The sequence below is a fragment of the Elaeis guineensis genome, chromosome 13, assembly GCF_000442705.2.
Source record: "Elaeis guineensis isolate ETL-2024a chromosome 13, EG11, whole genome shotgun sequence".
In the NCBI taxonomy this organism is placed as follows: Eukaryota; Viridiplantae; Streptophyta; class Magnoliopsida; order Arecales; family Arecaceae; genus Elaeis; species Elaeis guineensis.
Window position 1 is genome coordinate 37,236,009 of NC_026005.2, and position 13,665 is coordinate 37,249,673.

A 13,665-nucleotide genomic window follows, 5' to 3' on the forward strand; every position below is an offset into this window, starting at 1 on the left:
TCTTAAAATCAATTAGACGTCAACCTTAAGGAATTCGAGCTCAATAGGACAAGGAACCCTAAGAGTTCTACCAAGTTTGAGTTGTTTGATTAGTTGGTGTCTAGGCAAGTCCCTGAGGGTGGTTTGTTAAATTGGTTCAATTGCTGGCCTGGCCAACTCGTTTGGTGTCTAGAAAGGCAACGATGAGTGAACCTCCCACCTCTTATACTTACCTGGCTAACTAGTTGATCAATCTCCACTTGGAAGGTTTGAAGGGTCATCTTGGAACAGTTAGGAGCTGTCTAGATTTAGGTTAACCCTAGGATAGATTGAGTTTAATTTATTGATTCACTTGTTTGAAAAAAAAAAAAAATTAAAATTTAAATTAATTTGGTTACTTTTCTTTAGATTTAGGACTCCTTAGGATCTTCTCTTTAGAACTTTTTCTTTCTTTTCCTTATACATAAAAATTTTATTAAAAAAAAAAAAAAAAATTATATAAACATCGAGAACCGTACACCTCGTGTGTGGAGAAGAGTGTCGGGTCGTCTAGTTAGAATTGAGTCAATTCCTGTTGTTCCAATGGCTGAACCAATCCAACCCATGACCCTTAAGGATTTGTGTTATCCAGTTGGCTCCATCCAACCATCTTGTATCAGGTTGCCACAACCCACAGCTAACAATTTTGAAATCAAACCTCAAATCATAAATATGCTTCCAAAATTCACAGGATTAGAGGATGCTTATATATTTATTAGAGAATTTGAGGAGGTATGTGCAACCATGAAACTGCAATTAACAGAGGATGAGGTCAAACTTAGATTAATCAACTTTGCCCTTAAGGACAATGCTAAGAAGTGGCTTTATAGTCTGCCAAACTATTCTGTCACTACCTGGGAGGGCTTTGTGAGAACATTTTTAAAAAAGTATTTTCCCCATCATAAAATAGCTAGGATTAGGAATGAAATAAATCAATTTTACCAACTAGCTGGTGAATCATTTTGGAAGTACTTTGATCGTTTCAAGAATCTTTTAACCCAATGCCCACACCATGGAATAGAAACTTGGAGACTATGCCAGATCATCTATGAGGGGTTAGATTCAAACTCAAGAACCATGCTAGAGTCCATGTGCCAAGGCCAATTTATGGACAAAGAAACTACTGAAGCTTGACAATTCTTAGAAGACCTAGCCGAGAAAAATTTACAGTGGGAAACAACTAGGAAACCTGATAAAGCTACACCTTCAAGAGGAGGAATGCATCAAATTCAACCAACCCTAGCATCAGAGGCCAAGATTGCAACCTTAACACGTAGATTGGAAGCCTTAGAATTACAGAAACCAGCCAATGTAAATCAAATATCTGCACCCATGTGTAAAGGGTGCAATGCACCAGACCATGTCTTAGAAGAATGTTTCTACTCGAATGAGTGTGCACAGGTGAATGCCACCTATCAAGGACCATTGAACAATCCTTATGCACCCACATATAACCCAGGTTGGAGGAATCACCCGAATTTCTCATGGTCCCAGAATCCTAATGTAGGTAATCCAAATTTCAATCAGCAAAATCTAAGGCCCAACCCAGTAATGAACAACCCGCCAGGCTTCCATGATAATGACAAGAAAATTACCTCTTTAGAGAAAAGCCTAGAAGCCATGATGAAAACACATACTAGCTTTATGCAAACTACGGGTCAACTCATAAATAATAACACCCAAGCTATAGCCCGTCTGGAAATGCAAGTAAGTCAGCTGGCTTCGACCATTAGTGAACGAGAACATGGTAGGTTACCTAGCCAACATGAGCCAAATCCTAGGAACCAAAATGGTCCACGACCCCAACAAGGAAACCAAGTTAATGGTGTAAATGCCATTCATACCTTAAGATCAGGAAAACAAATAGACAATAAGGTAGTTGCACTTGATGATATAGATGACTCATCTGCCGAGTCACCTTCTAAAACTACCACCTTTCAACCTCAAGCACCAGAAACTGAAAATTCACCTAGTCCAGTACTTAAAAGTCCTAGAGTTCCTTTTCCAAACAGACTGAAATCCAATAAATCTGAACATTTAGACAAAATTTTAGAGGTATTTAAACAAGTCCAAGTTAATATTCCTCTTTTAGATATAATGCATCAGGTTCCAACTTATGCCAAATTTTTAAAAGATCTTTGCACTAGGAAAAGGACCACTAATGTACCAAAGAAAGTATTTTTGGTTGCAAGTGTCAGTTCATACCTATCTAGCCATGTGCCAATTAAATATAAGGACCCTGGAGCTCCAACAATTTCTTGTGTTATTGGAGAAACCAATATAAAAAAGGCCTTGCTAGATCTAGGAGCTAGTGTGAATATCCTTCCATATTCGGTGTATGAACAACTAGGATTAGAAAAACTTCAACCTACTGGGATCACATTACAGTTAGCCGATAGATCTCTCAGGATCCCTAAGGGAATGGTCGAGGATGTTCTGATAAAGGTTGAAAATTTCATTTTTCCTGTAGATTTTATTGTTTTAGAGACTGAGCCAGTTGCGAATCCTAAAGGACATATACCTGTCATTTTAGGAAGACCATTCTTAGCTATGGCCAATGCTGAAATCAATTGTCGAAATGGTCTAATGAAGTTATCCTTTGGGAATATGACCATTGAGCTTAATGTTTTTAACTTAGAACAGGAATCCTCTTCTCATGCTGATGTCAATGTAGTCCAAGATGGTATTTATGAATCCATTGACATTAGTGATGATGAAGTCGACCTAGAGTCTAACCCCTGGTTAATCCATGAGTCTGAGGATGTCAATGAAATACTTAAAGAAAATCAGATTAATCAGGAATCAACACTTCCTACTGAACCAATCATTGAGATGGTGAAACCATCACCTAAACCATCGATAGAGGAAGCACCCATTTTAGAACTGAAACCCCTCCCAGAACATCTCAAGTATGCATATCTAGGACCCAAAGAAACTTTGCCTGTAATTATTGCATCAGACCTAGATCCCAAGCAAGAGGAGGAGTTAGTGTCAGTTCTAAAAGCAAATCAGGAAGCAATAGGTTGGACCATAGCAGATATCAAAGGAATAAGCCCTTCTATAGTTCAACATAGAATATACTTAGAGGAAGAGGCTAAACCAACAAGAGAAGTCCAAAGAAGGCTTAATCCAGTTATGAAGGATGTAGTTAAAAAGGAGATTCTGAAACTCCTAGATAGTGGAATAATTTATCCTATTTTTGATAGCTCTTGGGTAAGCCCAGTTCAAGTAGTACCCAAGAAATCTGGGGTAACAGTGGTCCAAAATGATGCAAACGAACTTATCCCAACTAGGACCCAAACGGGATGGAGGGTCTGTATAGACTATAGAAAGTTGAATGCTGCGACAAGGAAAGATCACTTTCCTTTGCCATTTATTGATCAAATGTTGGAAAGACTAGCCGGACAAGAGTTTTACTGTTTTCTTGATGGATACTCCGGTTACAACCAGATCTCCATAGCCGCTGAAGATCAAGAAAAGACTACATTCACCTGTCCATTTGGTACTTTTGCCTATAGACGAATGCCCTTTGGACTATGTAATGCACCGGCAACCTTTCAGAGATGCATGATCAGCATGTTTTCAGATATGATAGAACGATTTCTAGAAATTTTTATGGATGACTTTTCTGTTTTTGGTCTAACCTTCTCCGAGTGTCTGAATCACCTGCAATTAGTTCTAGAACGATGTAAGGAGAAGCACCTAGTTCTCAACTGGGAAAAATGTCAGTTTATGGTCAAACAGGGAATAGTTCTTGGCCATGTCATTTCTAAAAAGGGGATTGAAGTGGACAAGGCCAAAATAGATCTAATTGCAAGTCTTCCACCACCTAAATCTGTGAAAGAAATACGTTCATTTTTAGGTCATGCTGGATTCTATAGAAGGTTTATTGCCAACTTTAGCAAAGTAGCACGTCCACTGACTAATCTTTTGGCAAAGGATACTAAATTTGAATTTACTCATGAGTGCTTGGAATCCTTTGAATTTCTAAAAAATGCACTTGTATCAGCTCCAATCATTCATCCTCCTGTCTGGTCTGAACCATTTGAATTAATGTGTGATGCGTCCGATCATGTTGTGGGCGCAATCTTAGGTCAACGAATAAATAAGCTGCCTAGAGTGATATATTATGCAAGTAAAACCTTAAATGATGCGCAGCTTAACTACACCACAACTGAGAAGGAGTTTCTTGCCGTTGTCTTTGCTTTAGAGAAATTTAGATCTTATTTGGTTGGGACCCACACCATTGTTTACACCGATCACTCAGCCATTAGACATCTCCTAGTAAAGAAGGATGCCAAGGCACGTTTAATCAGATGGATTTTGCTCCTTCAAGAATTTGACCTAGAAATTAGGGACAAGAAAGGCACTGAGAACGTTGTAGCAGATCATTTGTCCCGAATTCCAGTCGCACCATCTAGTGAACCACCCATCAATGAATCTTTCTAGATGAGCAACTCATGTCTGTGTCTACTGAACCTTGGTTTGCTGATATTGTAAATTATTTAGCCATAGGTAAGATACCTTCTCATTGGACTAAGCAGGATAAATATAAATTCTTTGCCCAAGTGAAGTATTTCATTTGGGATGATCCTTATCTTTTTAAACAATGTCCTGATCAAATTATTAGAAGGTGTATCCCAGATAACGAAGTCATGAATATTTTATCTTTTTGTCATGATCAAGCATGTGGGGGTCACTTCGCGTTTAAGAAAACTGCTGCTAAGGTTCTCCAATGTGGTTTTTATTGGCCCAATTTGTTTAAGGATGCTCACGAATATTGTAAAATTGTGCTCAATGTCAGAAAATGGGCCGAATCACCAAGCGACACATGATGCCACTCAACCCAATCTTGGTAGTTGAAGTTTTTGATGTTTGGGGGATCGATTTCATGGGACCATTTCCAAATTCTTTTGGAAATGAATATATTCTAGTAGCAGTTGATTATGTTTCAAAATGGGTAGAAGCAATTGCATGTAGAACACCCGATAGCAAAATGGTCATTAAGTTTCTTAAAGAAAATATTCTCTCCCGTTTCGGTATTCCTAGGGCAATCATTAGTGATCGGGGAACCCATTTTTGTAACCGACCTTTTGCAACATTGATGAAAAAGTATAATGTCACCCACAAATTGGCCACACCATATCATCCTCAAACTAGTGGGCAAGTTGAAGTGTCAAACCGACAAATCAAACAGATCTGGAAAAAACTGTTAATGCCAATAGAAAGGATTGGTCTTTAAAATTAATTGATGCACTTTGGGCATACCGAACCGCTTTCAAGACCAATCTAGGAATGTCTCCTTATAGGATTGTGTTTGGTAAACCATGTCACTTGCCTATTGAGATAGAACACAAAGCCATGTGGGCCATCAAACAACTAAATACAAATTTGAACGATGCTGGAAACCATAGGAAGCTTCAATTGAATGAATTAGAAGAACTTAGAAATGAAGCCTATGAAAATGCAAGATATACAAGGAACGAACCAAAGCATTTCATGATCAATCAATTATAGAAAAACTTTCAATATCGGACAAAAGGTACTCTTATATAACTCTAGATTACATCTGTTTCCAGGAAAGCTTAGGTCTAGATGGACAGGACCATTTTTAGTAAAGGAAGTCTTTTCACACGGAGCTGTTGAGATTGAAAACCCAAGTAATGGTGTTATCTTTAAAGTTAATGGTCAACGATTAAAACCATTCTTGGAATTACCTGTCAAGACTATTGAAGATGCCATGGTTCTTTATGAACCAACTTATTCTGATTAAGTTGCTTCGAGGTTTGGTCTGGCTGAAGACATAAAACTTAGCGCTTTTGGGAGGCAACCCAGCTTATTTAATTTCTAATGCTTTCTTTGTTTTCAGTTTGCTTAGGACAATTAAATTAGATAAACTCCATTGGAGACAATGTCGGTCAAGTTGGGGGGAGAGCTTGAACAAAATCAGGTGTTATCATTTCCTTTTCCTTCCACTATGAGTTATTTCTTGCATTTAATATATTATGTAAAAAAAAAAAATAAATATATATATATATATATATATGAAATAAATTAATCTATAAAAGAAATAAGAGTAAGTTAGAAAGTATTTGCTAATGTAGTGAGTCACGGAGAAGATTAGCTGGTTAGACTCTTGGTGGCTTAGGTCATTTAAAGACTATTAGCACTTCCAATTGCACATGCACACTAACAAGGTAAAGTAGGTGTTAATTGTAAGGTCAATTAAGGATTTGAGTATTATTTAAATTAGATAATTTTTCTACACCCCAATTGAAGAAATTTGAATTTAAGGAAAGAGCTACCTGCCTGAAATAAAATGCAAAACACAGAGTAAATGTGGATTGCCCTAAGCCTAGTAACCGGGTCTCTTCACCTAAGTCAAGTGTTGAGATTCGCGTCAAACGGTGGTGGGAAGGCCAGGATGCTCAGCAAAAAAAAAAAAAAAAAAAAAAAAAAAAAAACAGTGTGAAAGCTACCTTAGTTCTTTGTTTAATCTGGGGTGTATAGAAAATTAATCGAACTAAGTTATGAAAAATGATACAATTGGCCTGTACAAGTTAATACTGAAATACTAAGTTAGTTATCACTCACACAAGTGCTATAAAACTTTAAGTGTACTCTAAGAAAGCTTCTAAGTAGACCGACTACCGATTCTAATTCGAAGCTCATTACTTAGTAATACTAGAAAACTTCTTGAATTTCGATCTTAAATTAATTTGCAAAGGAAGGATCTTTTTGAATTATGATCTTATTTTGGTACATTGCTAAGGGATTAGCAATGATTAAGTTGGGGGGTGTGATTTATGTCACAAATTGACATAAAAAGTATCAATTAATATCTAAATTATCTAACTTTATTAAGAAATTGATACTTGTTATTATATTTTGCAGAAGAAGAGATCATCAATAGAAAGAACAAGGAAAGAGGATTCCAACGGCGCAAATTTTATGCAAAACGGAGTTAAATTGACCCAGGAATTGAAGAATGAAGAAAGAAGACTCAATTGGGTCAAACCCGAGTCAAATCAGATCAAAATTAATCAAAAATCAACTGATTTGGTGATCTGATTAGCCGCCTGGTCCACAGCAACAGGCGCGTGGACCATGGACCTATCGGCGCACCATAAACCCCCCTAACAACTCTCTAAAATCTCTTAGTCCCACATCGAAAGTTTTGAAAACCTTATAACCCCCAAATGCCTATAAAAAGCCCCCAAAGGCCCTTGTTTTATGTATTCTTCCTTCCGATCAAGCTTGTAACTCTAGATAGTGGGGTTTTTAGCTCTCTTTTCAAGCCTCGAACTTTGAGGTTTTTGTAATAAATTTTTTTTATATATAAAATCTTATTTTTATGCAATTTCATCTCTTTACATTATGCAATTTATTTTTCTTGCAATTAGGATAGTTTAATTTATGCAATTTAATTTTATGCAATTAGGTTAGTTTAAATTATGCAGTTTAAATTTATGCAATTAGGATAGTTTAATTTATGAAATTAGGGTAGTTTATTTTTCTGTATTTAAATTTTGCAAGTAGATTTAGATCATGTCTAGCTAAGCATCCCTTCTAGGGTTTGCGATGAAGCTAGATCATGAGTAGGGATTTTACATAGGGTTTTTTCTTTTTCTTAGGGTTTCTTTTTCTTCCTCTTTTGCCAAGAATTTTTGATGAACTACAGTTGGGTCAGAGTCCCTTCATAGTTCATGCTTGATTCAGTGCATAGGAGGAGAAAACCCTAAGGGATCCTAGTTATTACTCCCCTGTAAAGAATCTTGATGGGTTATCGTTGGGCCTTAGTCCCTTCATAATCTATGCTTGGGAAAGACAAGAGGAGTAGTCGTTAGGATCATTAAGAAAAATTCTAGGTAGAATTCCCTAATCTAGATCTAGTGGATTCAAAAACCCTAGATCCTTAGTCTTATTGTCTTTAGCAAACAACTTTCGACTTTCGATTTTTGTTAAAGCTCGCTTGAGCATAGATTTGAAAATTATTTTTAAAACCAAGTCTCTGTGGGATCGACCCGTACTCGCTGGTCGTGCTACTCTGCACACCGTGCGCTTGCGGTTTTATTTACAAATTTTAAGATTTGCACATCACACACCTTAGACTCATCTGTGGATGTGAACCCTTCAGGTTGTATCATATACACCTCTTCGTCCAGCTCTCCATTTAGGAAAGCTGTCTTCACATCCATCTGCCAGATTTCATAGTCCAGATGGGCAGCTATCGCAAGCATAATCCGAATGGATTTGAGCATTGCCACAGGAGAAAACGTCTCGTCATAGTCTATACCATAACGTTGACGATATCCCTTGGCAACCAGATGGGCTTTATAGGTCTCCACCTTTCCGTTTGCGCCCCTCTTCCTTTTGAAGACCCACTTACACCCTATGAGTTTTACTCCTTCGGGTGGGTCAACCAATGTCCACACATCGTTGACCTTCATGGACTCCATTTCGGATTTCATGGCCTCTAGCCATTCTCAGAGTCAGGTCTCTGCATTGCATCCATGTAGGTGATCGGATCCTCATCGTTTTCATCAAGTTCGACAGGATCACCATCCCGGACCAAGAAACCATAGTATCTGTCCGGTTGATGTGGTACTCTACCAGACCGCCTTAAGGGTGCATAATCAATAGGCTCCGGATCTGATCTAATCAAATCTGGTTCAAGTTCAGTAACATGTATCAGTTTTTCCACCTGTCGAACTTTGTCAAGTTCGACTTTAGAGGCAACAGTTCCTTCACTAAGGAACTCCTTTTCTAAAAAGATTGCCTTAAGGCTGACAAACACCTTTTGCTCATCAACAAGGTAGAAATAATACTCTTTGATCTCTTTTGGGTATCCTATAAAATTACACTTGTCAGACCTAGGTCCAAGCTTGTCTGTAATTAAACATTTAACATAAGCCGGACACCCCCAAACCCTAAGGTGCGAGAGTACTGGCTTACGTCCTATCCATATCTCATATGGCATTTTGACTACAGACTTACTCGAAACTCTATTTAGAAGGTAACAAGCCGATTCGAGCGCATATCCCCAGAGGAAGATCGGCAGACCAGCAAACCCCATCATGGATCGAACCATGTCTAACAGGGTCCGATTCCTCCTTTCAGACACACCATTATGCTGTGGTGTTCCAGGAGGAGTCCACTGAGAGAGAATCTCATTCTCCCCTAGATACGTCAGAAACTCATTGGAAAGGTATTCACCTCCTCGATCAGATCGAAGAGTTTTAATACACTTCCCAGTTTGTTTTTCTACCTCATTTCGGAATAGTTTGAACATTTCAAATGATTCCGACTTATGCTTCATTAAGTAGACATACCCATACCTAGATAGGTCATCTGTGAAGGTTATGAAGTAGAAAAATCCACCTCTTGCACTTGAGCTCATGGGTCCACATACATCAGAATGTACCAGACCTAAGAGTTCACTGGCTCGCTCACCTTTTCCAGTAAAAGGTGACTTGATCATCTTCCCAAGAAGACAGGACTCACAGGTTGAAAGTGATTCACAATCACTAACTTCAAGAATTCCTTCTTGAGCCAACCTGTTTATCCTGTTCTTATTGATATGACCTAGCCTACAGTGCCAAAGGTAGACTTCTGACACATTATCTATTCTAGAGCGTTTACCGAATTTTTGAACCACATTAACAGGCTGTGATAGTAAGTAAATTTTATTATTTAATTGTCCAACAAATATTGTAACACCATTCAAAATGATATTGCAAATATTTCTTTTTATTAAAAAATTATAACCGTACATGGCCAAAAGGCCTACAGAAACAATATTTAATAAAAAACTTGGACAATAGTGACATTCACTCAGAATTACATTACGAGAATTGATTACAAGACTCATGATTCCTAAAGCTAGAACTGGAACTTTGCTTCCATCTCCAACATTCAGGAACCTCTCGCCTTCATCAAATCTCCTACTGACCTGCAGACCCTGCATCGAATTACAAATATAATAAGAGCTTCCGGTATCTAATACCCAGGCAGTAGTATCACAAATCGAAAAGTTGCAAGGAGTTATCATATAATTACCATGCTTCTTCTTTGGCCTGTTCGGGTCCAGGGTGGCAATGTATTGAGGACAGTTTCTCTTCCAATGCCCGTGCTTCTTGCAAAAGAAGCACTCCGCCTGGCTCTGGTCGTGCTTGCGCTTCTTGGTCTGACCCCGTGCTACTGTCCCAGCATGAGATTGCACCTTCTTATTTTTCTTCTTGTTGTTCTTCTTCCCCTTCCCAAAGGGTTGACGACGAGAAGAAGACCCTCCCACTACATTCACCGACTCCTTATGGAGTTGGTGATCCTTCTCAAAGTTCTGCAGCAACCCCAACAATCCGTGGTAGTTTACTGCAGGCTTTGTCATTCGAAAATGAGTAAGGAATGGGAGGAAGGACTTGGGCAAGGAATTAAGGATCGCATCCTTACCGAGCTGCTCGTGCAGAGGAAAGCCCAATTTGCTTAGGCGCTCAATCATCTCGATCATGTACAGTACATGATCAGTGACTGAGGCCCCATCCCTCATCTGAGCATTGAAAATGGCACAACTAGTTTTGTGCCTTTCAACATCGTCAGGCGTGCCAAAGGAGTCGTTCAACATTTGAAGCATCTCCTGTGGCTGGGCATTCTCAAACCTTCGGCTGAACTCGTCATTCATTGCTGCCAGCATAATACATCGAACGGTGGTGCGGTCATTGAGCCACTTCAAGTAAGTGTCTCGGATCGCCTTACTAGCATTCGGAGCTGGCTCCTCAGGTGCTGGATCCGTTACTACATAAAGGATCCGCTCATGCTCAAGGACGATTTTCAATTTTCGATACCAGCTATCGAAATTGGGTCCCATGAGCTTGTCATTATCTAATAATGACCAGAGTGATAGGGTAGTGGCCATAGCTGCTTAAAGAAAAACGAGACCTCTATTAGTACATAAATTAATACTAAAGACTTGGATTTTAGTCTAAAGTTTTTTTCAATATTTTTACGAACTGGTAGCCTCATCCTCCAATTCGAGGAATTACTTTAATTCCTTAATGGGTACTAGAATCCACACAGACTACACACGAGCCCAACTTTGGTTGGTCAACCCATGTGCATCTATGGGTAGGTTCTTAACCAGTTGTTTCTCTAAACAACTTCTAGTAATTGATTTTGCCCCAGAACCTAATCAGTAGGCTTTGGCCTCCACTGAAAAGATCTGGTTAGGTCCAACCATTAACATGACTTAATTTAGTGAATCGGATCAATAAATGATCAGGCCCGACTTTGGCCGGCCAACCTAACCACCATCAGAAAGACTCAATCAAATTATCATATTATGAATAATAATTCCATTAGCCAATGAGCACCAGGCCTTTGGGCCTCCAATGATCATTGAAATAATGGACTCATTATCACTCACTTAATGGGAGGCTATGACTTAGTTATCATTATAACTTAATCATTTTAGGGACTTAATAATTTTGAGAATTTTATTAAAGAATAGTAGAGAAGAAATCATCCAGCCAATTTCAATCCTCCCACTGACTTCACCAAGTCAGATTAAAAAAAGATTTAATTAAAGCTGGCATTAGGAGCACCTAAATCAGTCACACTGATTTACCTAATGACATGGGTGAGCTCTAATCACCAAGTGATCTAATCAAAATCTAACTTACCAGATTGGCCAGGTAAGTGAGATCAGTGGTGGGGATTTGCCATTAACTCGTCAATGATCGAATCAATGCGAGTAGCTCCCGCTTAAGAACCACTGGTCAAAACTGCCAACTTACTTAGACACCAACCGGTTCATTAGTTTTAATTTTGATCAACTTAGTAAATAGGGCTCCACCGCGTAGCCATGAATTAAGTCCATCTTGGTCTAGTTAAAGACATGGACCCATTCAACTACAACTATTGAAGTTGAGTCTAGAGTATCCTTGACCTAATCTAATTCAACTTTTGATTAGATTTGATCAATTACTCCATTTAGTCCATTTTTTAAACTAACCTTAGGTCTAACCCAATTATGGACCTAATTCATCTAACCCATTGACCCACAAGTTTATGCAATTATCTTAGGTCTTAATTCACAATTCTAGACCTACTAGACAATACTTAATTCTTTTAATTAAGTACTTGGGCTGATGGGTCAGGATTTGGCATTTCGAAAATAATTTTCAAATTTGAAAGATTTTATTTTCTGTTCACCAAATGTGTTAACTCATTTCACAAACGGGTCAGCACATTTCATAAACAGCAATTCTATTGCTCATTTTATAACAGAAAATAACTCAAAATAAATCATAAATTTTCTTTTAGATCTAATCTAACACATTCATGATAAATTTCTCAATTAAGTCCTTTCGCTGCTTCATCGGCATGGGATATAATTGCATCGGCACCCCTACCGTCATAGGAGACCCCATCGAATGGGAAGAGAGGGCCTTTAAACTCTACTTTTCTCCTATGACCGGACGGCCATGGCAACCAACCCAATTAGATTACTTGCTACTTGAATCAAGTATATCTAAATATACCAATTTCAAAATTTAAATTTTGAATTTCAAATTTCAAATTTTAAATTTTAAATTTTAAATTTCAAATTTGAAATTTCAACCAAATTTCAAATTTCGAATTTCCAATCTTTGAAATTTAAATTTTGAATTTCAAATTTCGAATTTCGAATTTCAAATTTCAAATTTCAAATTTGAGATTTCAACCAAATTTCAAATTTTGAATTTTGAATTTCAAATTTCAAATTTTGAATTTCAATTTTCAAATTTCAAATTTGAGATTTCAACCAAATTTCAAATTTTAAATTTTGAATTTTAAATTTGAAACTTCTAACAAATTTCAAATTTTAAATTTTAAATCTTTTTGAATTTTGAATTTTAAATTTTGAATTTCAAATTTAAACTTATAGATTACACCTTAATCTACGCATGCATATGTATATCATATTCTAGAACCATGCTCTGATACCATTTGAAGCGAAAATTTAGTGCAAGGGCAAAATGATAATTTTAAAACTTTTCAAAATTACTATTTTACAGTGGAATTATTAATTAATCTTATTAATTAATACTAATTAACCCTACACTAGGATCTAAATATGATACAACAGCATGCATTTAAATTTGAAATTCAAATTTGAATCAGTAAACGTTTTACTGTACTGTGTTCAGAATACATCACCTTTTGCGGGTAGTCGATCACCGCAATCTGATCATCGTCGGGGGGCTCTGATCATCACGTCGCAGCCACACAATGTCTGCCTCTGCGGATCGTCCACACGAAGCTCCCGTCTGATCAGCTCCTCACGAATGCTAGTTCGTGATTTCACCCTTTTGATGGCAGATGTTGATCGAACTCCTTCGATCGATGTGTGCCAACTTCTCAGATGCTCTGGATCATCTACACAGTTGCTTGAGAGGCTGATGGATCTCTCCCTAAATTTGGTGGACTCACGACACTCGTGCACACCAATCTCACTTCCGAACCCTAGGTAGAAACCCTAGGGTACACACCAAAAACCCTGCACCCAATTTTCTCTCTTTTCTTTCTTTTTCTCTCGGAAGGTTTTGGACCTTCACCTTCGCAGAAGCCTTTCCTCACGCCCCAAGTTTCTCTCCTAAAATTTCTACACAG

The 13,665-nt window shown here is 37.9% G+C and overlaps 1 non-coding gene across 1 annotated transcript; it reads right to left on the reverse strand.

Moving 5' to 3' along the window:
* Window positions 1-930: 930 nt before the first annotated feature.
* On the reverse strand, window positions 931-1,037 carry LOC140853514 (small nucleolar RNA R71). Its single transcript, XR_012136584.1, has one exon. It is a non-coding gene; the product is annotated as a small nucleolar RNA R71 (small nucleolar RNA).
* Between the last annotated feature and the right edge of the window lie 12,628 nt (window positions 1,038-13,665).